At 34.7% G+C, this 22,144-nt stretch overlaps 1 protein-coding gene across 5 annotated transcripts in view; it reads right to left on the bottom strand.

Moving 5' to 3' along the window:
• The window catches only part of TAB2 (TGF-beta activated kinase 1 (MAP3K7) binding protein 2), a 67,651-nt gene that overhangs the window by 31,359 nt on the left and 14,148 nt on the right, over window positions 1-22,144 (bottom strand). For 2 of the 5 annotated variants that reach the window (XM_081140737.1, XM_081140732.1), the window contains exon 2: window positions 12,610-12,758. The exons of 1 other annotated variant lie outside the window; for it this stretch is intronic. The gene's annotated coding sequence lies outside the window, so the exon portion shown is untranslated. Of the gene's footprint in view, window positions 1-4,423; window positions 4,586-6,445; window positions 6,627-12,609; window positions 12,759-22,144 lie in introns of all 5 variants that reach the window. 2 more of the 5 variants (XM_081140733.1, XM_081140734.1) reach the window with 2 other exon arrangements.

Here is a 22,144-nt window from a genome sequence, read left to right as displayed (position 1 = left end):
CTTATAGGCCATTAAAATTTGGAGGTTTTACCTTCAGAGTAATGGGAAGCCATGCAAGGATTTAAGTTCAGAAGTAGGGAAGGTGAAATTATGTACATATGGAGAATGGCTATAGTATAGAGAAAAGGGCAAAAGAATATATGAGAAGAACAGTTAGAAAACTACTGCTGTAGTCTAACTAGGAAATGGTAAAAGCTTGTAATTGCAGAGATACCAATGGAGACTGAGTACAAGGAGAAACTTGAGATATTTAGGAAGTAAAAATTAATAGAACTTGGTGATGGATTAGATACTGGGGTGAAGAGGAAAGGGTCAAGGTTGATTTCTGACTTGCTTAGTTGAATGGCAGTTCCATGTATAAATCAGGGAACAATGGAAAAGGTCTAAGATAGCAAACTAAGGGGTAAAGTATAGGTTTGGTTTTGAACATGTTTTGAGTCTTGAGCATATTAATGAATTAATTCATTTATTTTTGGCTGATTTAAAAAAAAATTACAGTTGACATACAATAGTTTCAGGTATACAACATGGTGATTAGACATTTATATAACTTACAAAGGAATCCCCCCCATTAGTCCAGCATCCATTTGATTCCATACAGTTATTACAATATTATCAATTATATTCCCTATGCTGTACTTTACATCCCTGTGTAGGTTACCTTTAAAACATTAAAATAGAGATATCACAAGAGGGAGTTGGAATATATGGGTATGTAGCTCAAAGGCACCTTTGGTGCTGGTGTTTATCAAAACCTGAATGTAGATGAGAAAATCCTACAATATAATTTAAGAACACTAGAATAAAATATTCTTGGTTATACACAGTATAAAACATTATACAGTCATTATTAATTTTTCCCCTAAAGTGACCAAAGTTGTACCACCCTGAAGCTGCCTTTTGGGGTTATTTATTTTTAGTTGTGTATTAAGAAATAAGACTTGAGCGAAAACCTGCGACTCTCCCTCCTTCCTGCCCAAGAGGTTCAGACAGAAAAACCCAAGCTGTGTGCCTGTTAGCTAGACACCCTACATCCCACTGTTTGAGCTGCCTAGCAATAATTCTCCTGCCATGTATGTTCCCTTCTTCCTCAACTAACTATAAATGTCCATTCTCACTTCTGAAATCTAATAACCCCCCCTCCTTTCCCTTTGTCCAAAAAATGTCTTATATACCCAATATTGCCTCACTGTCTTTGGAACTTTCATGTCTATGTGAATTCCCCATGTGCCTGTATTAAAACTCTGATTTTCTCCTGTTGATCTGTCTCTGTTAATCTAATTATTAGCACAGCGGGAAGAGCTTAGGTGGGAAGAAAAGTATTAATATTTTTTTAGCCCCCTATAGGCCAAACAACTAAACAGTATATTCAAAAACTGATTTTCAAGTATCTTAATAATTAATTTTTGTGTTCAGGAAATATCTTAACATGCATACCCTCTAATAAAAAATTTAAATAAAATTAAAGAAGAAAACATGAACATAGTTTAAAAAGTCAGCTAGAACTACACAGTTTACTGGGGAAACTAGCACGCTCCCTGCATCACGCCGCCCCATTCTTTTCTGTTCTGTAGAGGTAACCACTGAGCTGCTGCTCCACATTCCTACCCATGATTACAGGGTTATTTCTTGAGGGGTTTTTCCAATTTTACACATTATCTCTCACATTTATAACTCAGTTGCTATCTCATACCTACACCATGCTTCTCCATTCCTATGCCTAGTTACTTATTTTACAATATTTGCTTAAATCCATAATCAGTGTCAATTTTACTTTTTCCCCCCTATAAATACTGTTATCCTAGCCAGTTAGTCTATTTATGAGGGATGGACTGTATCTCCAAGATCATTTACCATACTAGCATTTTGGAAAGAAAACTGTGTTCTTAATGAGAAACAAACAAACAACTGTTGAATATTTATCACATGTGACCAAAAGCTGGTTTTCCATCAAGTCCAATAAAACAGCAAAGCTCTTGGAATTCTAATCCCAGGGGAAAAGGGGAGAAAAAGGAGAGGGGGCAAGCGGAAAACACTACTATTCTGCTACTGAAGTTACAGATTTGGGTGGCATATTATTACTTTCTAGCAAACAAACTGCCTTAGTAAGATTAACAACAAAGAAAAACCCAAAACAATGACCAAAGAGATACAGAGAAGTATGTCTAAGACTGAAGTTAACTGCCCCTGACCAGGAGGTACCATACAAAGTAAATGATGGAGTGAAGCTAAATTCCCAGAGAACCAACTTTTAAAATGAAAAGTAGTAACTGGTAATGTACCGTGCATAAACTATTTAGATTTATAATTTAAACTGGACAGTCAAAATGCTGCTCTTTACTATTAAAACCTTATCAAAAAAGAATTTAATGAATAAATTAAATGCCACTGAGATGGGCTTAAAATTTTCCTAAAGAGTTTCCTAAGAGTAGAATTTAAAAAAACAGTATTCCACTTAAGCCATTTGTTTCTAAAAATTTTTAGTAAAAGAACATGTTAATAGTTAAAAACAGAGATAACCTAACATTACTAAATATTTCAACCTCTGTATTAGTGGACATTGTCTCAATAAGGTAAGACAACTAAATGAGGTAATGTATATAAAGTGTACAATATCTGAAACATAATGATGGCTGGTTAAGTATAAACTCTAGTATTCTATAATCTGTGCTCATTTATTCATAAAATTTAACCTGTCACTTACTTGCAGTGTCTTCTTCTTGGGCAAATCATTTAACTTCTCAGTGCCTCTATTTCCTCATCTATAAAATGGTGATGACAGAGTAGCTATCTCATATGATTATAAGAATTAAGTGAGAAATACATGTAAGAGAATAAAAAAGAGTACATATAGCTGGAATGCAAGAAATAAGATAGCTTACATAAATGTCAGTCAGTAATAATACTATTACTTCTTTGTAAAACGGAAAAAACTCAAAGAATTTCAAGGATTAGTGATAACACAGTAAAAGTTAATTGTACTGCATCTGTCTGGCGTGTAGCAAAAAAAAAACACCAAAAAAACCCCCAAACACTGAAAGTAATAATTATTCTAAATATCATGAATTTCCACAAAGTAAAGGGAACAAAACCTTAGCAAACGGTTGCATGCTACTCTGGCTGCAGAATGTTAAAGGAGTTGACTGAACCGCTGAGATTTTCCTTTTCCATGTATGTGGACAAATAACTTGTGTAACTGGGGAACTTGGACAAAGCTGCCTGAGAAACCAAACAATACTGTACGTAAGTGCCAGATAAGTGAAATATATAAACTTCTATAGGTGCTTAAGGGGCTGAGGGAGGGAGTATGTGTGTGTGGAGGGGTGTATCCTAAATCATGGGTTCTTAATTAAGAAGGTTAAAGTATGAAGCAAGACAACCAAATACTAGGCTGATTCTGGAGATAGTGAGTCAGCCACCTGTCTGGCTAGAAGAAGAAAGGAGGGACAGGAGTAAAGTAGGGGATATGAAAAAGGAGTTTGGGGTGGGGAGTAGTTAGTTATAGGAGAAGCTGAGAAGAGCCAATGAAGGCTGCAAGTGTAGAGTGGCCTTTATTGTAGAAGGCTTTGATATACACTAATGTTCAAGTTTTAGTATTATGTAAAACTATATACATATCATTTTATCTTTGCCTCATTCTTACATAACTGAGTTTTACTGGAACACATTTAATTATTTCAACAGAAAAATATAGTTTAGGTTGAATATCAAAGAGAAACAGGATGACTGCATTAGGATTCTCGGTTAGCTTATGAAGGTAAAGAGATCTTCCACTTTGAGGAGGTCTTTCCACTTTAACATATATGCCACCCTAAAATATAATTGTGATTTTTATAATAACTCTGGAGATGAACATCTTTTCTGTGAACACTGGAATCTTGAGTTACACAGGATCCTTGGAAATTACCTTGTAAAAGTATGTAATTTAAGAAGTTAGAGAAAAGCCTTGTTGCCCAGTAGACTCCTTGCTAGACTTCCTCTTGCACACATCTGTCCAATTTTTACCTCTTAAAACCAACCCTTGGCAATAAATTCTTTACAATAACATTAGTTTCAAAATGGAGAAAGCAACTTGTTCACTGCTGTATCCTAAATACTTAGAAAGTGTATGGCACCTAGAAGATGGTCAGTAAATATTTGTTGCAATAAATCTCTAAATACTCATCAGAATTCATACGGATTTTAAAGACTACTATAAAAAGTAGTATGTATCTCTCCTTACCCTCAGCTGTAAGTCAGTGCTGCTTAAATACCTTGTTTTGAAACTGCAAATTTGTTCCAATGCAATTGATATATTAGTGAACAATTTGAGCATTAAGTAAATTTTACTGTGATTTTGTCTGTGAGCAGCACAGGTGAATGCAGAAAATCATATTCACCTGAAACAAGCTAATGAATACACAAAACATAAATATGAACACACCTCAAAACTCTGCCAGCTCTCTCAGCTCACTGCATCCACATGCAGTCAGTCTGTCACACCCATCCACATCTTGTGACAACTTTCCTTCTGATTTCAGAAAACCCTCCTTTGACCACTTCACAACTGCCACATCTACGTTTAGTTCCACAGGCAAACTTCAGGCTTTTTCAAAGCAAAGAACAATATTTATTTGTATAAATGCCGTACAAGTATTTATATAATTTTTAACCACTTAACATTTATACTATCATGTTTTTTTTAATCCTCACCTGAGGATATTTTTAGAGAGTGGAGTGGGGGTGGGGTGGGGGTGGAGCAGGGAGAAACATCAATGTGAGAGAGACACATCAATTGATTGCCTCCTGCACATACCCCAACTGGGGGCCAGGGATAGAACCTGTGACCCTTTGGTTGCAGGCCAACACTAACCACTGACACACCAGCCAGGGCATATTACCATGCTTTTTTAAAGTTCCTATCCTATCTTTTTTTTTTTTAATCTTTATTCGAAGTTTTACAGATGCCCTCCCACTGGCCCCTCCCCCCGCCCCCGCCCCAGGCTGTCACCACACTATTGTCTGTGTCCATGGGTTATGATTATAATATGTGCATATAAGTTCTCTGGTTAATCTCCACCCCCCTTTCCCTCTGCTATACGTCAGTCTGTTGCATGCGTCAATGTCTCTGGGTCTATTTTTTTTGTCAGTTTATTTTGTTCATTAGATTCCACATAAAAGTGAGATCATGTGATATTTGCCTTTCTCTGCCTGGCCTTTTCCACTTAGAGTAATACTCTCCAGGTCCCTCCATGCTGTCTCAAAGGGTAAGAAGTCCTTCTTTTTGACAGCTACATAGTATCCCACGGTGTAAATGTGCCACCGTTTTTTTTTATCCTCTTTTTTTTTAATGTTCACTAATGAAGTTTCTGAGTGTTGTACTGTTGTACTCTGAATTCCATTTTTTCCATAAACTTTTTTTTTGTACAATTTGCAAAGCATGGTGATTTTTAGAAATAAATACCCATGTCAGATTTTAACAGAACTATCTGTACTGCAAAGCCCCTCTGACCTCAACAACTACTAACACTAATTTTCCCAGGATGTCTAATGGGAAGGCAGAATGTTTCAACTTCTCTCTTTGGTGGCCAACATGATGTTAACAGTCTGTCGCTAACTCTAATGTGTCTCTTCTGTGGGCTGCATGACATTATCACACTGCAGCTGAGTTATTCTTTAAAGTACATCCTCATCATAGAAAGAAGCAATGATATACAATAAAAATAGTGGAATGATGCTATAATTTTTAAAATTCAAGTTAAAGCAAGTTTTGAAACCTTCTGGCTTAAAGAAAGGTTTTAGGATTAAGCCAGAAAAAGAATCATATTACCTGCCTAATTACATATACTATTTTAAGCACCTTTTACATTATTGATGTATTATGTAATATGCCATCAAATGCCAGTTAGGTAATAATTGATGCACTTCACACTTTTTAACTTTAAAAGAGTTTCAAATGTCGCTAAACATAAAAAATTTCAAAATTATTTTTAACAGCAAATTAGTAGGATTATATTTCTTGAAGGATGATTTTACAAATTTACGAGGGCAAAGCAAACTTTACCCCCAAAATCTATAATATCAACCTATTTCCTACAAGTTCAAGTACAAGAATTACAGCTATGTAATTAAAAATCTAAAATTCAAATACTAACACCATTCAAGATTAAAAACAAGATAATTATAATCCATCTTTAGCATAAAACAGCTGTCATATTTAACTATTTTATATAGTTAACCAGTTATTTGCAAAAATAAAATAACAGGAACATACCAAATCAGAAATCTAAATGCTACTTACTTTAAGCTAGCTATTATGTTCAGATTTAGTGTTCTTTATAAACTTGAAGGGAGCAAAGAATTATTTTACCAAACAATGGATTTCTCAACTTTATAATCCTATAATAATTTACTTTCTAAAGAAAAATAATAAACATTAATAATATAACATAATGATCCACACTACCTTGTCTTAAAAAGAAAACTTCCCAATTTTCTCATATAATACACTGCCTCCAGTCCATGAATGCTGACCATTTCTTATGGTTACAAGGCTTACCAGGAATAAGTTCTTCTAAAAGGAATGTGCGAGCCAGCTACACTTGGCAATTTACGTACTGTGGTTTTGTGGTGAGTGCTACCATTTTCTAAGGATCAAGAAAAGTGCAATAAATCTAAGACAGAATGGTTATAATTCATCAAAACATATTATATAACTACCTTTTTGTGTATTTTCCAATTCATATCTCATTATTTTCCAATACATTAGGGCTTTAAGATAAAAACAGAGTTACCATTCAGTGCCTCCTTTTTTACTTAATTTTTGGATAATCCATCCTGTGCATAAATATGCACAGTATTTTTTAAAAAGATGATATAAATTGATATGACAATAAGTTCCTACTTATGGGTAAAAGGGGGTAAAAAGATAATGAAAGCACTTGAAAGAACCAATTTCTACCTCACATAACCATAAACATTTGTAATGAACCCAATGGTGTGGAAATTAAAGTAATTTGGTTAAAATATTAATCTAAAATTGCATCTTAATATGAAGATTAAGAGAAAGTTATAAAAAGTTTCATCAACTGATCCCTGTGCAGTTTCAATTCCTTCTTGGCCCTGTGTTTTCTCTGTTCTCATATCACTTTGCCCATCTTCTTTCTAATGTCATGGCCCTCAACTGACTTTCCCCCAGACTGGACTGCTAGCCAGCTGCTAGGTGTGTGTTATGGCTTTGGTAGTGTGATGGTTAAGTTCACAAGTCAGACATAATGTAGATGGACAGTTATTATTGATGTCTTAAAACCTTTAATAACTAACAAAATGTTAAATCGGCAATTTTAAAATTATACGTATACACTCTATTGGTAATTTGACAACTGTGGTAACTCATGAGACTGCTAAGCCTGCTAATGAAGATAAAATCTATGTGCAAAGGAAAACATTTAAACAAAAGATTTCATCATTATAATAGTACTCAAAATCTTAAAAGGAAATGAAAGAGAATTCAAAATGAGCAAAGTTAAAACTGATAAAACAATATGCAATATTAAACTGAATCAAGTCTCTAAAATACAATATGGACAATGCAGTAATTTTCTTAAGTATGTGCCAGTCTTTCAAATCTAACACTTGATTGTATAGTTGTTTATTAGTCTTACTTTGGTTATGGAGAATGAATTTTTTGTTAGATCGCCAAGAATAATCTCAGAACTGTACAGAAACCCCTATCACAGCAGATTTATTATATATGAATCTGCTTATTTCTCCAATTACAGATATCCTTAGAGAATATTCAATTTAATTACATTTTTAATTATATAACTGAATAAAAAAGAACCAGAATCTCATCCTATAATACTTATCCATAAATCTAGAAAGAATTCCCTAATGAATTATGAACTTTGAACTATAAAATATATGAAAGCGATCATCTAATTAAGTTCTTTATGAAATATTTCTAATGTATTATTTTTATATGTATTATGTATGTGTCTATATATAGCTTAATAAACCTGTTGAGTGCCTACAGCTTACTCAATACTATAATGGGTGCTGAAATACTAAAATCAATAACAGTTGCCTATGTTAAAAAAATGTTCATTTTAGTAGAACACAAACACATCAACAAATAAATGTAATAACTAAGTTGTTACAGATACAATGTGCAGTTCACAAGGGAAAAGGAGGGACCAGTGAATTCTGACATAGAGGATTTTAAGAAAGGGTTCATTAAAAAATGTAACAGCTAAGCTGACCCTTGGAAGATGGAAATATGTTTACTAGGTGGGTAGCTGAGAGGAAAAGAGTATTTCAGACTTAAGTAGTTGCCTGGGGAAAGACTTTAAGGAGTAAAGTAGCATGGCAAATTTTGGAAACCACAAGTAGCTGGCTAACGTTGACACGCAGGGAGTGAGACTAACAGGGAGAAAGTGGGATGAAAGATGAGGCTGAAGTGGGGTAGTCAGGGTTACATTACAGAAGATCTAATTGCCCTCCTTTGCACAATGCATGCTGCACCCCACAAGTCAGGAAAAACAACATGCCTCTTACTTTCTCAATATAGATAATTTATCTCTGAAGTTCCGGACCCTGCCCGGCTCTGTGACACTCTAACAAGTCCCACAGGCGGGTATGCATTCATTCAGCAATATTCATTATGTGCCATGTACAGGTGTATAAGCTGCAATGGAAGTCAAGAAAAAGAAATGCCTAAACTCAGGAATTAGGGAAGGGCAGGAGAACCGTCACAAAGAATGTAGTGCTTGAGCTTAGCTATGAAAGATGAATAATAAAAGTTTTACAGGGTATCACTGATGACTGTGTTGGGAGAAAGGCCATGAAAGAACATGACTAATTTGAGGAATTATGGCTGTAATGCAGCTGGGAAGTGAGATGAGGTTGAAAAGGTGGGAAATTTTCAGTGAAAAATATACAGATTTCAGATAATGTAAAATATACATAAGAATATTCTATTGGTCTGAAATTTTCTCATAGATATGACCCACTTTTTGGTTCACCATTTCTGGGATCCATTCCACAAACATTGCCCACTATGTGCTCTAAATATGCAAAGATGAATAAAATAGTCCATGCCTCTGAGAAGACTACAACCTAGAAGAACTCAGACTTACACTGGACTTCCTATAGCACATATCTGTTACCTCGTTTCATCTCCCCCAGATACGAGGCAGAGACTGTTATATTCTGCTTTTCTAAACTGAAGAGGATCACGGCGAGGCATTAACCGACACATCCAGTTTCAACTGAGTCAGTAGCAGATCAGTATTCTAACCCAGTAGTTCCCAACTGTGGTGTCACCACCCACTGTTACTGCAATCAGTTGTGAGATGGGTTGAATGAAATTAGTTACTAGTAACAAAGTACTAGAGTTCTACCTCTCTATCTATACAAATTAAAGCAACTAATCTAGAGACAAAGACGTGTTTGAAGGCAAGCATGGAAGGATGATCACCCCAGTGTGTATTAACCTGAATGTCCAGTGAGGAATAGGTAAATCACTGTAATGTAACACTAAGGAGGCCATGCAGCTACTTTTTTAAAAAGTGGAGCAAGATATCCAAGTAACTATATGGACAGATCTGTAAGACATTACCAAATAAACAAAGGTGCAAAACTCATGTATAACAGGTTTGTATGGGTGTTTTTTTAAGATACCAAAAAGAGATAAATTTTAAACAGATATTTTTATATGAATATATAGGAAAGGTTCTGAAAGGATATCACTATTTTGAAGAGGGGGCTGGGTAAAAGGACCCATGATGGAAGATGGTCCAAGGAGTTTAGTCATCTTTGTTGTTTTCACTTTTGATAAGAATATATATGCGTGTATTACTTGTATAATTAGTCATAAACAATTGAGATAATTAGAGCAGAATATTTTCCGTATAAAATTATTTCCTATATATTTCCACATAACACTACTTGTATTCTGATACATGGGTAGGAGGGTAACAGTACAATGGAATGAGTTATTTGAGAGTACCTGTACTTAGCCAACTATATGTACTTTCAAATACTTAAAGGACTATGTTACCTATGTTGAAATTGTTACTGATATAGTTAACAGCTGCAACAATCATCAATTTTCAAGATGCTTGACAGATGAGACCTACAGTTATGTTTTAACTTAATTTATCCAAGACTATCTCTATGCTTAGTCTCCTACCTTATAATCAATCCACTGTTTAAAACAAACAAACAAACAAACAAAACAGTTCTCTCTCTTTTTTTACCCAATGGCTAATTCAATGTGAACTAATAAGCAGCCCTCAAACTGAGTAAGTAGTACTCATCCACCAATGAGAAGGCTTAAATGTTTAAAAGAAAGAGGTAAGAAATAGTAGAAAAAGCAGTTTATTGTTACTATCTTAAGAATCTCCCAATAAACGCAACACTTATCCGAATTTACCACACATAAATGTGGACAAGAATAATTTTCTGAGCTTATACTATAATCACTAGTCCTGTGCTAAATGATTAACATGTATTATTTCAGTTAATTCTCACAACATTCTCGTAGTAAGGATTAAATGAGAAATTGCATGTAAAACTTTTCATACATACTGCCTGAGATATAAAACTAAATGTTGTCGTTTATTAGGTGTTACTACTGCCTAATCTTCAACCTTACCAAGCAACCCTTGCTCTGCCACATTTAGCTTTTCAAAAGACTCAATGATTTAAATGCACCAGGGCTAAGAAGTCTTCAACAGATTCCATTTTCTACTGAATTAAATCAAACTCCTTCACTTGACACTTGAAAGCATGTATGGCATAGCCCATCTCCCATCATATCATCCTGTACCCCACTACTCCCTAGGCACACTGGACTGCTCACAATTTCTAGAACATATTACTTACTTTCATTTCTGTAACTTAGAAGTACTCTTTCCATTCTCTCTAAAGAATTCTATCTATCCTTCAAGGCTCAGGAGAAACATTACCTTTCCTACAAAATTGATTCTCTGGTACTTCTTTTTTTTTTTTTTTTTTAAATATATCTTTATTGATTTCAGAGAGAGGAAAGGAGGGGGAGAGAAAAAGATAGAAATATCAATGATGAGAGAGTCATTGATCGGCTGCCTCCTGCTTGCCCCCCCCCCCCGACTGAGGATCAAGCCTGCAACCCAGGCATGTGCCTGACTGGGAATAGAACCCCGATCGCCTGAATCCTATGTTGACGCTCAACAGCTGAGCCATGCCCGGCTAGGCTCTCCGGTACTATCAAGTACATTGTTTGTACCTCTATTATGATACTTAAAAAAAAAAATTACTTGTCTGTAAGCTCACTGAAAGTATAAGGTTTATACATTTTGACATCCTTACTGTGTCTAGCACCGTGCTTAAAACACAATTTGCATTCAGTAATATAGATTCTTTACCATTACTAATAGCCCCAGTGACAACTAATAAGAATGAAATTCAGATACAATTTTCTCTTCAATTTCTCCTTTAATTCACTTAACAGTGGTAATGCTCCTATAATTCTAGTAGTAGCTCCCTTTCCAGTCCTAATTCAACACTCAGATTAAATTTTTTCAATACCAAACAAATAATCTGGCACATAATCAGTGACCTAATGCTGACTAGATTGGCTAAAATTAAATTCATTATGCATTAACAATGGAGGGAGGGATATAAAGCAAGCACAAGCTAGAATATTAGAATCATCTCTTAAAATTGCAAATGGAATATAAAATTCCTCTGTTCAATATTGGGTAATCTCTAACCTATCTGAATTGAACTTTAAAATCAAAAGATATGTATGGTTATATTGTATAAGTAAATACAATAACCTTTTATGGATTAATTCTGTTCTAAATCTGAACAAACTGGTAAAAGCAATAAATGTCCTTAAAAGCTAACTGACCTCAACCCTCAAACTACTCATAAGTTTTCTCTTGGTCAAAATCTAAGGCAGCAGGAAACCTCAGTTTTTAATTTTGTTGTTGTAATTCCAACTACTTGTAACTTTCTAGTCTGGTTTCTTTTGAGCAATCAAGTAAAAATATAGCAAATATTAGTTATATACTTACATTTAAAATAAATTCATCAGGTAACAGTTCTATATAATACATTATTTGGTTGTATCCAGAAATCTTACTTAGGACTTCCAATTACTGAGGAATATATTTACTCTTTATGGGAAGGCATCTATATAGTACAGAATGGTTGAGGAACTCAGGATGGAGAACTAGTTTCATTTACTGAATTCCCTATATTACTTGTACTATATGTGAACCTCTTAAAGGGAGAAAGTTCTATAGTTCTAAAGTTCTAAAGTTAATGTTTACTTTTTAATGAAGACCAGATTACTTTTTGTACATTTACAGGGTTTAACTCAATAGCATTTCAAATTTATTTTTCTTAAACTGTTTCTGGATTAGTTTGCTACTACTAGCAAACAGTTAAATTAGAAATATTCAGGCAAAAGGTATGTTAAGGTGAATACTAGCTGCAAGTTACCTAGATGTTAGGGATGCTACTATATTTCAAAGCATGATGACCACAAATTTTGAAAGTAAATTTTTGGTTATTAAATAGATTTCATTGTAAGGCAGTTACATAGGCTAAGCTTGACTGGTGCCATTGACTTTAGCATACCTGGAAATAGAAAAATTCAAATTGTAGCTGTTCTTGGTTGGCCCACTGCCATTTTTGCAGCTTACAAATTTTTAATTAAGTAACTGCAGTGAGCTCATCTCTACTGGATACTTCTTTTCCAGGGCAGGTCCAGGAACGGGGTCTGGAGCCTTGAAAGCAGAAGAGAAACTAGAGTAAACTAGAGGCAGGCAGAACAAGAAAAGTGACCAGATAACATTATGAGATCTAACAGCAGTGAGGTTGTCCCCAACGTCTCTCACATAAAATAGTCCAAAGTAGAAAGAGGGTCTCTTAAATTACAATTTACCAGAAGATGCTATTTACATTGTTAAGTCATTATTTTAATATACCCAACTTTATTCTGGACTGCGGATTCTAGAAACTGCAACAGTAGCTTTTAAGAAACCTCTACTGGCTTTTAGCAATAGACTGTCCAACATCAGACCACAGAGTATAACAAAAGAGAAAAACAATAAACCCATTTTCAATGGTAAAACTTTCCAAAGTCCTCATTTTCAGGTCATTTTGCTTTTCTCTTTCGCAATCTTATTTACAATTGTATTCTAACTGTTCACCTAATTTCCTAAAATCAATTCTCAGAGGTTTCTTTAAAAAATGCTTTAGATACATCCAAGCAATGAATTCAATTTCAAGTTCCAATTTTAAAAAATACTTGGTAATTCTTAAAGAGGGAGGCAAAGAACAGCTCATAAGATGTGGTTCTTAACCACACTGGAAATTCTTTTTTCCATTACTAAAATAGATTCAATGATTTAAAAAAAAAATTTGTTAGGTCCATATTAAAAAACAACCACCTTACAACTACAAAGGTTACAGAAATGGTAGGATATGAAAAGGGGTAGACTGTTGTACTAATTAGATCACTAAGGCCTGGAAACAATGTCCTTATGCTTGGCAGGCTAGCACCCTAAGGAGTTTCTCCAAGAAACTAATCCCACAGCAGTCAAAATAAATTGAATTCTCTGCTGCTGCCAAATGATGGCTGATTGTGAGAATTGTAATAGGACAAAAAAAAAAAAAAAATTAGTGAAGGCAAAGATTCAAATAACTTTCTGCATTGTTAGTAACTAGCAACACAACAAAGTAAAATAGAATAAAAGTAGTTTTTAAGAAAAATGCAAAATTTCCATCCATGGTGATGGTATATTATTGGTAAAATAAAAATCTGGAAGAGAGAGAGCTAGGTTCAAATCTGGTTTCAGTATGGCCCTGGACTAAAACTTTCTGTAGAAGTTTCCTTTCTATTAAATGGGACACCACTGTCCACCTCACTGGATTGCCACGAGAATTAAGAGTATATAAAGCACCTAAAAATCTCTCATAGAGTAGATATTCAATACATTTTCTGCATTACTAAAGAATAAAATACATTTCTTTTGTTTTAAACATGGGTATACTTAAGTTTTCATTTTTATAAATCTAAAGCAACAGCTGTGTAACAAGCTTTAGTTTTAAATAACTCATCTGCACCACATCCTAAGAGATATAACCAATTTTTCAACATTGCAGAACAACTAACTACAAGGTAAGAGAGCTCAATTCTGAGAGCTAATGATGAATAAAAATATAGTAATTTACATTTAGGATATAAAGAGAATTAGTGGCAAACAGAAAGACATGTAATTTTTCTCCAAGTAAAGTAGAAAATACTTCTGTCAACACACCTCATTAAGGTTACAGATCTGGAACACAGTGCTTTTTAAAAAACAAAAGAATCAATACATGATATAACTTAGGTCTTTAAGTCAGGAAATGCTTTAAGGGCAAAGAAAAGTCTTACTTTTGTGCAATAATTTTCCTCTTACTGATAGAACAGTGAGTTCCACACAAAATTATTATTTACCAAATATGGCTCAAAGATCAGATTACACCTTCCCTGGCATTACCAAGCAATAGAGCAAGTATCACAGCCACAGGAATTAAAAAAAAAATTCCTTAAAGTCATTCTAAATGTATTTACTGCTGCAACTTTATTTCAAAGTAGTTTTTAAAAGTTAACATGAAAAGTGTCTTATTCAAAATAGGCTGGAATTTACTTAGAGATAAGTTTAAGTCTGTGCATTCTCCTGAAGGCCAAAAAAAAAAAAAAAAAAAAAAGTATTTTAAGAATGAGGATTCCCATTCATTAGCCCATATGGATAGGCCTTCAGTTTAAAGGACATAAAATCAACAGCAACAACAACAAAAAGAAACACACACAAAGAACTCCACTTTAGATTATAACTAGTTACATACTGAAATCTCATTACTCACAGCAATATTTCAGTTGATTTTTTTTGGCTTTTCCACACATACAATGTCACCAATATATAACGAATTTGCCTCTTTCTTTTCAAATTACACCTATTTTGTTTTTTTTGTCTAATTACATTGGGCAGCATTCCCAAGACAATGTTATGTAATAGTAACGCTGGCCACACCTTTTTTTTATTCATGGCTTTTTAAAAGGAATTTTGTACTTCACTAAATAATAAAATAGGAATTCTAGTATTTTACCATAGAAAATGCTGACTTCTCATCTGAGATATATAAAATCTTATATATCTTTATATAACTTATTAACTTATTCTTTATTAACTTATTCTCGTTTCACTAAGGATTCTTATCAGAAATAAATGTTGACCCCCCTCTTTTTTGGCATCCCTTAGTCATACCCCCCTCACCTACTAATATGAATTAACTTGATTTATCCTTATATTCCTAGGGTGAATCCAATTACAGTATTATTCTGTTAACATACTGCTAGATTCCATTTGATAGTTTTATTAAGCATTTTTTTTGCAACAACTTTTGTGAGACTGGTGTGTAGTTTTGGGGCTCATATTTTATCATGATACGTGCTATCTTTGTAAAAAGAACTGGGAAGTTTACCTTTTTCCCCTCCCTGTTCTAAAACAGTTATCTGGTGCTTGATGTTTTAAGGAATTCAATAGTAAAATCTCCTGGGTCTGGTGCTTTTTTCAGGGAATAGTCTCTTACAACTAGTAAGACTAGCATTTTTCATTTATGGTTCCAGATCCTATCCCTTTCTTTCATATTTCCTTGATGAAACCAACCCCCTTTCTTTCCAATCTCTCCCTTAAACCTATGAACGTTTAAGTCTTCGCCATCTTAAACATAAGTCCATGTACACACTCATATCACAAAATTTTTCTTTACCAGTTATGTCCTGTTTAGCATTTATTCACAACGCTATTTATTAAAATTGCTACTTTTTTCAAGGCACTGAAGAAATGGAGAATAAGCTGCAGTTCCTCCCCTCTACCTACTTCTAATCCAGTAAGAAACACAAACATGCAGACAAAAATCTGCAATAGCAATGCAAGGAAAGAATATGCTATGCCAGTCCACATATTTCTTACCACTCATGCCTAGCCAAACTTATCTACTGAATACTTACACTATGGCCTCAATTTTGTTTTAATCTGCCTTCAAGTTTCCTCCCTTAATACTAGTTTTAGTCAAATCACCAAATCCAACCTCTTAAAAAGTTATTACAAAAAGGTGGATGAGGATCCTCAATTTCATAAATATTTTTAAGTTTTATTGGGCACTTCTAATTCACCGTATCATCTGATCCTTATGAAAACCACTGAGAAAGGCTAGGTAGTTATTACTCTCACTTTGCCAGGTTGAGAAAATTAGGTAATTTACTGATGATCAAAAGTCCAATAAGCAGCAGAGTTAGGGCTAGAAATATATTCGTGGCTTTCTAACTCCAGGTCCAGAGTTCCTTCTTCTATATTGTATTAACTCAATTACTAACTTTGAATGATTAATGATCATTCTCTTCTTGGAAACTTTTTGGTCAACACTGTATGTTCTTCTACTTTCCTAGGATCCTTATTTCTATGTTCTTAATGTTTATCAAAAGTACATAGGTGCAAAGTTATGACATTCACTCTCTACATTCTTCCTGTGGCATCTCATCTACACTTAAGAGCATAATCTAATGAGAATCTCCTCTGAATTATAGTTTAAGTTTTCTTTCTGTTCTACTTCATGAAACTTAAACATTCAGAATCGAAGAATCTGATACTGACAGGAGCCTTACAGATTATCTAGCCCAACATCCTTATTTAATAGAAGAAAAAGTTCAAATCATACAAATTGGCAGAATTTGAATAAAGGTTTAAAACAAAATTTGCCTTTTAAAACTTATGAATCACAAAATAAATGCATACATTTATGCACAATAAATATAAAGTAATTACACCACTTTTAAGTGTAATTACTGGACCTTATTTCAGTTTTGTTAAAGAAAGATTTTATATGACAGTACCAGTAGATTTTTTAAACAGTCACAGAATGGCAATACAGTTAAAACCTATTCAATTCTATAGATTCATGCATTAATCATCTGTATTTTGGATTTTTAAAGTGAACTGGGAATAAAAAATCACACTACTACCTCTGCTCTCGGTTGGTATCACGCTCCAATCTACAAGGCAGAAACAGATACCACTAGACTGCTTGCTGTAAAGCACTTAGATCAGTGCCTAGCACCTAGTAAGCATTCAAAACGTGTCAGCTATCACTGCTGCTGCAACAGTTATTCCTTTTGAATATATTTATATCATTATAAACATAATAATTCAACCATACAGAAAAGAATACTGTTAGGGGACAAGTACCCCACTCCACTCCTTCAGTCTATTTTCCAGGTGAGCAGGGCCCCAATTCTTGGTTATCTAGGAACACCTTTCCAACCACTCCCAACCTACAAGTCTGAAGGCTCTCGAAATTCAGAGCTTATTTTAAAAGGAAATTTTATACTCCAATACATCTAAACTTTTAAGTTCATTTGCCCACAATATGGAATACATGGAAAATTAAAGGGAATCTCAAGTGAAGCAAGTTTAACCTTAACCTCTTTTCTAAACTAGCTTACCTCCTCAACTTCTCATTTTTGTCAGAAGCAGCAATTCTCTTTTTAGCCTGAAAACTGAAATTACCTAAGCTTTTCTCTTGCCTTTAACTTTCTCAACTCCTTTAAATCTCATCCATTTAATAATTATCACTCCTTAAAACACAATTCCTAAGACTCTCTCCACTGGATGCTACAATCAATGTAGTCTACAATCACTTCCATACCACAGTACTAAAATCTAAAAAGTACCAGAAAGATTTTTTCATGAAACTTCATGTCAGAACTCATCTGGTAGTGGCAAAATTTTGCTTTGAACTGATATGAGACTATTTATAGGCTATATTTGGCCTACTTACTGTGAATATCTCCATGTTTCACTACAGAATTATTGTTTAATTAGTAAGTGATGCCTCAGACATTGCTGAGGGTGTTATGTAATAAATATGTAATATATACACCATGTTAGCTTTCTAAAACTCAAAAATTATGAATTCTCAAACACAGCTGGCCTCTGTGTTTTAAGGATTGTAACCCTGTGCAACATTATTCCAAGAATCCCAATTTAGGCACCTACTCCTTTCTTTCTGATGCTTTCCCTTACCACTCCATGCATTTCAACCCCACTATTGACCACCAAGTCCTTTAAGTCCTTTCCAAACACTTCTTAGACTAGTCAATTGTACTCCACCCCTACTGCTATCACACTGTCCCAATCAACCAACATCTAAATGACCAGACCCACAGCTTGCCTCCCTGCCACCAAGGTCTTCCCACTTGACCTATTTATTCCAGTACAGTATGGCAGATTAAGAAATGCTCCTACATAACTGTTTTAAATATTTTACTCCTTTGAACAAGAAATTAATAAACTGGAAGAGATACACATTAAGAGGGTAACAAAAGTGGCTGTGGGATTATAGATTTTTTTTTTTAACCTCTGAAACCTTAGTTTTACAGTTGTGAGCTAAAAAAAAGTCTCCCCTCTTTTTAAAAATTTAATACAACTTTTAAAATTTCTAAATTAACTTATATTTAGTCTGTAATTAAAACAAAAAATTTACTAGGCTTCTCCATTAAAACTTGATGTGGTTTTCAAGGCCTTCTCCGATTTGGTTCCACTAGATCTGATGTCATGACCCCTTAGGTAGTCTGGAGAAAGCCACAGATTTCCACTCAGAATGGTTTTAAATGCATAATATACAGTACATAGGATTACAAAGAAAATTTTAGTGAAATAGCTAATTTTTAAAAATATGGTTTTAAATGCATAAAACATGTAATTACGAAGAAAGCCAATTATATAGAAAGTTACCAAGTATTTTCTTTTTTTAGGGATTTTATTTACTTACTTGAGAGAGAGAGAGGGAGAGGAACACATCGATTTGTTGTGCTACTCGTTCATGCATTTATTGGTTGATTTTTCTATGTGCCCTGACTGGGGATCAAACCTGCACAACCCTGACACATTGGGACAACGCTCCAACAGAGCAACCTGGTCAGGGCCCAAGTGTTTTTAAAATCCATATTTGTGATATATTAATATATATGCTTCTTTATTAACACTCAACACATTAAGCTCTAGCAGGGGTCTAACCACTGCCGTAATTGTGAATAGTAATAAATTATATTTACAGATACCTACAACTGTAAATTAATATGAAAGTATCAGTGCTTTTACTATTAGTAATAAAGTCACAGGCATTATTACTGTAGTTTATTGCTTAAAATCATAATAGAAAGAATGCTAAATTTCAGTTGAGGTATGTTAGTGAAAATATAAAGATGTGAATTTTTTCCCCTCATCTAATTACATGGATTCCTCTAAATTCTGTCCTCAAACCCCTGCAAGGGTTATGGAGACTAGAGTAAAACTCTGTTAAATCCACCTACTTTTATTTCCCACTATCCTCTTTACCCATAAGAATCCAGTCAGGCTTGTCTGAACTTGTTCAATTTCGCTTTTTGTCCTGACTGTGCTTTTGTCCTTGCTTAGAATGTCATTTCTCCACTTTGATGCTTATCAAAATGTTACCTACCTCTTCAAAACCATCTCGTTTCATTTCCTTGAATCTTTTTTTTTTAATGCTTCAGCCCCTGAGCCTCCCTATTCCCAGAACTTCTACTGTACCAGAGTCAGAGCTTCATGACCTAACATTTACTTGTTCTCTTATGGTTCCACTTCTCTGGGTCTTCATCTTTCTAGGGTGTAAGATCCCTGGAGACATGAGCTATATGCTTGTATACAGACCACTGCCTACATATAATACAGGCATACAGAATGCATGCAATAAACTATTCTCAATAAATCAAGTATTAGAATACCATTTGGCAACTTTAAGTAGCAGAAAATACATCAAGGAAAAGCCAGAAATTCCACTAAGCAGTTAAAATAGACATGATAAATTAAACTTAATAGTTCACCTCAATCAGAACCTAGATACTCTCATTATATTAAAAACTCAGAAGCTGTCCGGCCGGCGTGGCTCAGTGGTTGAGCATCAACTTATGATCCAGGAGATCGAGGTTTGATTCCCAGTGAGGGACATGCCTGGGTTGCGGGCTCAATCCCCAGTCGGGGGTGTGCAGGAGGCAGCCAATCAATGACTCTCTCATCATTGATGTTTCTCTCTCCCTCTCCCTTCCTCTCTCTAAAATCAATAAAAATAAAAAAACAAAAAACAAACAAAAACCTCAGAAGCTTATTTATTAGGCAGTAATAAATTCGAAGTAATAAATCAAGAAAGGAGTATTAAAGTAAGCATAAAACAATGATTCATTCCAAAAATATCTGCTAAGCACCTACTACATGCCAGGCACTATTCCAGATTCCATGGATTCAGGGGTAAAAAAACAAACAAAAATTCCATTTCACATAGGAATTTTCTACTAGACCGTGGACTAGAACCTGGGGCTCCTGCCTCTCATTCTGAAGCTCTGAAACAAAAAGCCACTTCTATCTTTCAGATAAGGTTAAGTATGGTGCAGGGGGAATGCTCCCTATTTCAGAAGGCAATAAAGCACATAAACAATTATTAAAAAATAGGTTTGGAATAAAACCTAGTTTTCAAATTGGCCTGACCTGTGTGGCTCAGTTGGTTGTTGTCCTATGCACCAAAAAGTTGCCAGTTTGATTCCTGGTCAAGGGCACATGCCCAGGGTTTGGGGCTCGATCCTGAGGAGGAGGTGTGCAGGAGGCTGCAATGTTGAGCTCTCACATCAATGTTTCTCTTTCTCCCCCTCCCCTTCTCTCTCTAAAAATCAATAAACTTAAAAAAAATAACTATATTGTATATATACGTATAAGTCTTTCCATATAAAATCTATACAGAAGGAGATTTTAGCCCTAGCCAGCTTGGCTTAGTGGTTAGAGCATCAGCCTACGGTCCTCAGTTCAATTCTGATCAAGGGCAGGTACCTTGGTTGCAGGCTCAATCCCCGGTCAGGGCACCTTGGAGAGGAAACCAATCGATCTCACATCGATGTTTCTCTCTCTCCCTTCCACTCTCTCTGAAAAGCAATAGAAAAAAATATCCTCAGGTGAGGATTAAAAAACAAACAAACAAAAAGAAATAGATTTTAGGATGTTTCAATTACTTTACCTAATGATACTAGATGAATGATGTATTCCTTACTCATTAATTGATTAATATTTTAATAACACTTGATAAAGTCTTGTTTTCCTTCACAAAGTTCTGCCAAGTTATTTCAAATAAAAACATAAAACTATACCAATATCCCAGAGTGGCATGCAGGGTGGTAGTAGTAATGGTGGTAAATTCTAAGTAATCTTTTTCACTGGAGGAAAGGATATGAAAGAGTATAATGCGAATGTGGGTAGGAACAAGAAATTGCTCACCACACATTTCAATTTTTACTTTTGATTAGGAGGATCAAAAAGAAATTACTTTGGCTAAAGGGGAGTGAGTGAACGGCACGGTGGTAGTGGTGGTGGTGGGGGGGGACTGGAACAAGTAAATTAACAGCCTTAAAATGCCATGCTAGCAATCTAAAGCCATCTTGTCTGAAACTCAACTCATTTCCTCCCACCCAGTAATGTACCTCTATGTTAATTATTAATAACAGCATGATTCTGAAGCTAGAAATCTTAGGGTCTTCAATTCTTCTTTTCCTGGTCATACACAATCAACAGCAAAGTTCCAACAATTACTCCCAAATACTTCTTGCATTCATCCCCTTCTTCTAGTCCCATAACATACTTATTTAGGTATCTGTTACCTGGACAATCACAGTAACACAAAAATCTCTTATCTGATGATTTATTCCACTTCTAGGCCTTTCTAAGCTATATTTCACAGGGGTAACAAACTCTATAGCTTCTAAAACTATAGCTGGATATTTTCCCCCAAGAGAGATAAGAGATATTATAGAATTGTACTGTACTGAATTTCAGTAGAAGGTGGTGATATATTGGCCTTGGGAATAATGGAAAATAGACTAGGCAGGAAGAAAGGAGACTTGAAAATCAAGAACTTACTAAAAAGGAGTCATAGTAGTAAGGCAAGAAAAGGAGATAAAAGGCACACAGATGGGAAAATAAAAAATAAAACTGTCTCTATTCATCGACACATTAGAAAACTCACAGAATCTACAACAAAACTCCTAGAATAGTTTAGCTTAGCAAAG

Source organism: Miniopterus schreibersii (assembly GCF_964146895.1).
Source record: "Miniopterus schreibersii genome assembly, chromosome: 6".
Classification (NCBI taxonomy): domain Eukaryota; kingdom Metazoa; phylum Chordata; class Mammalia; order Chiroptera; family Miniopteridae; genus Miniopterus; species Miniopterus schreibersii.
The sequence above is the reverse complement of the archived record's forward strand: the minus strand, read 5'-3'. Positions and strand labels throughout refer to the sequence as shown.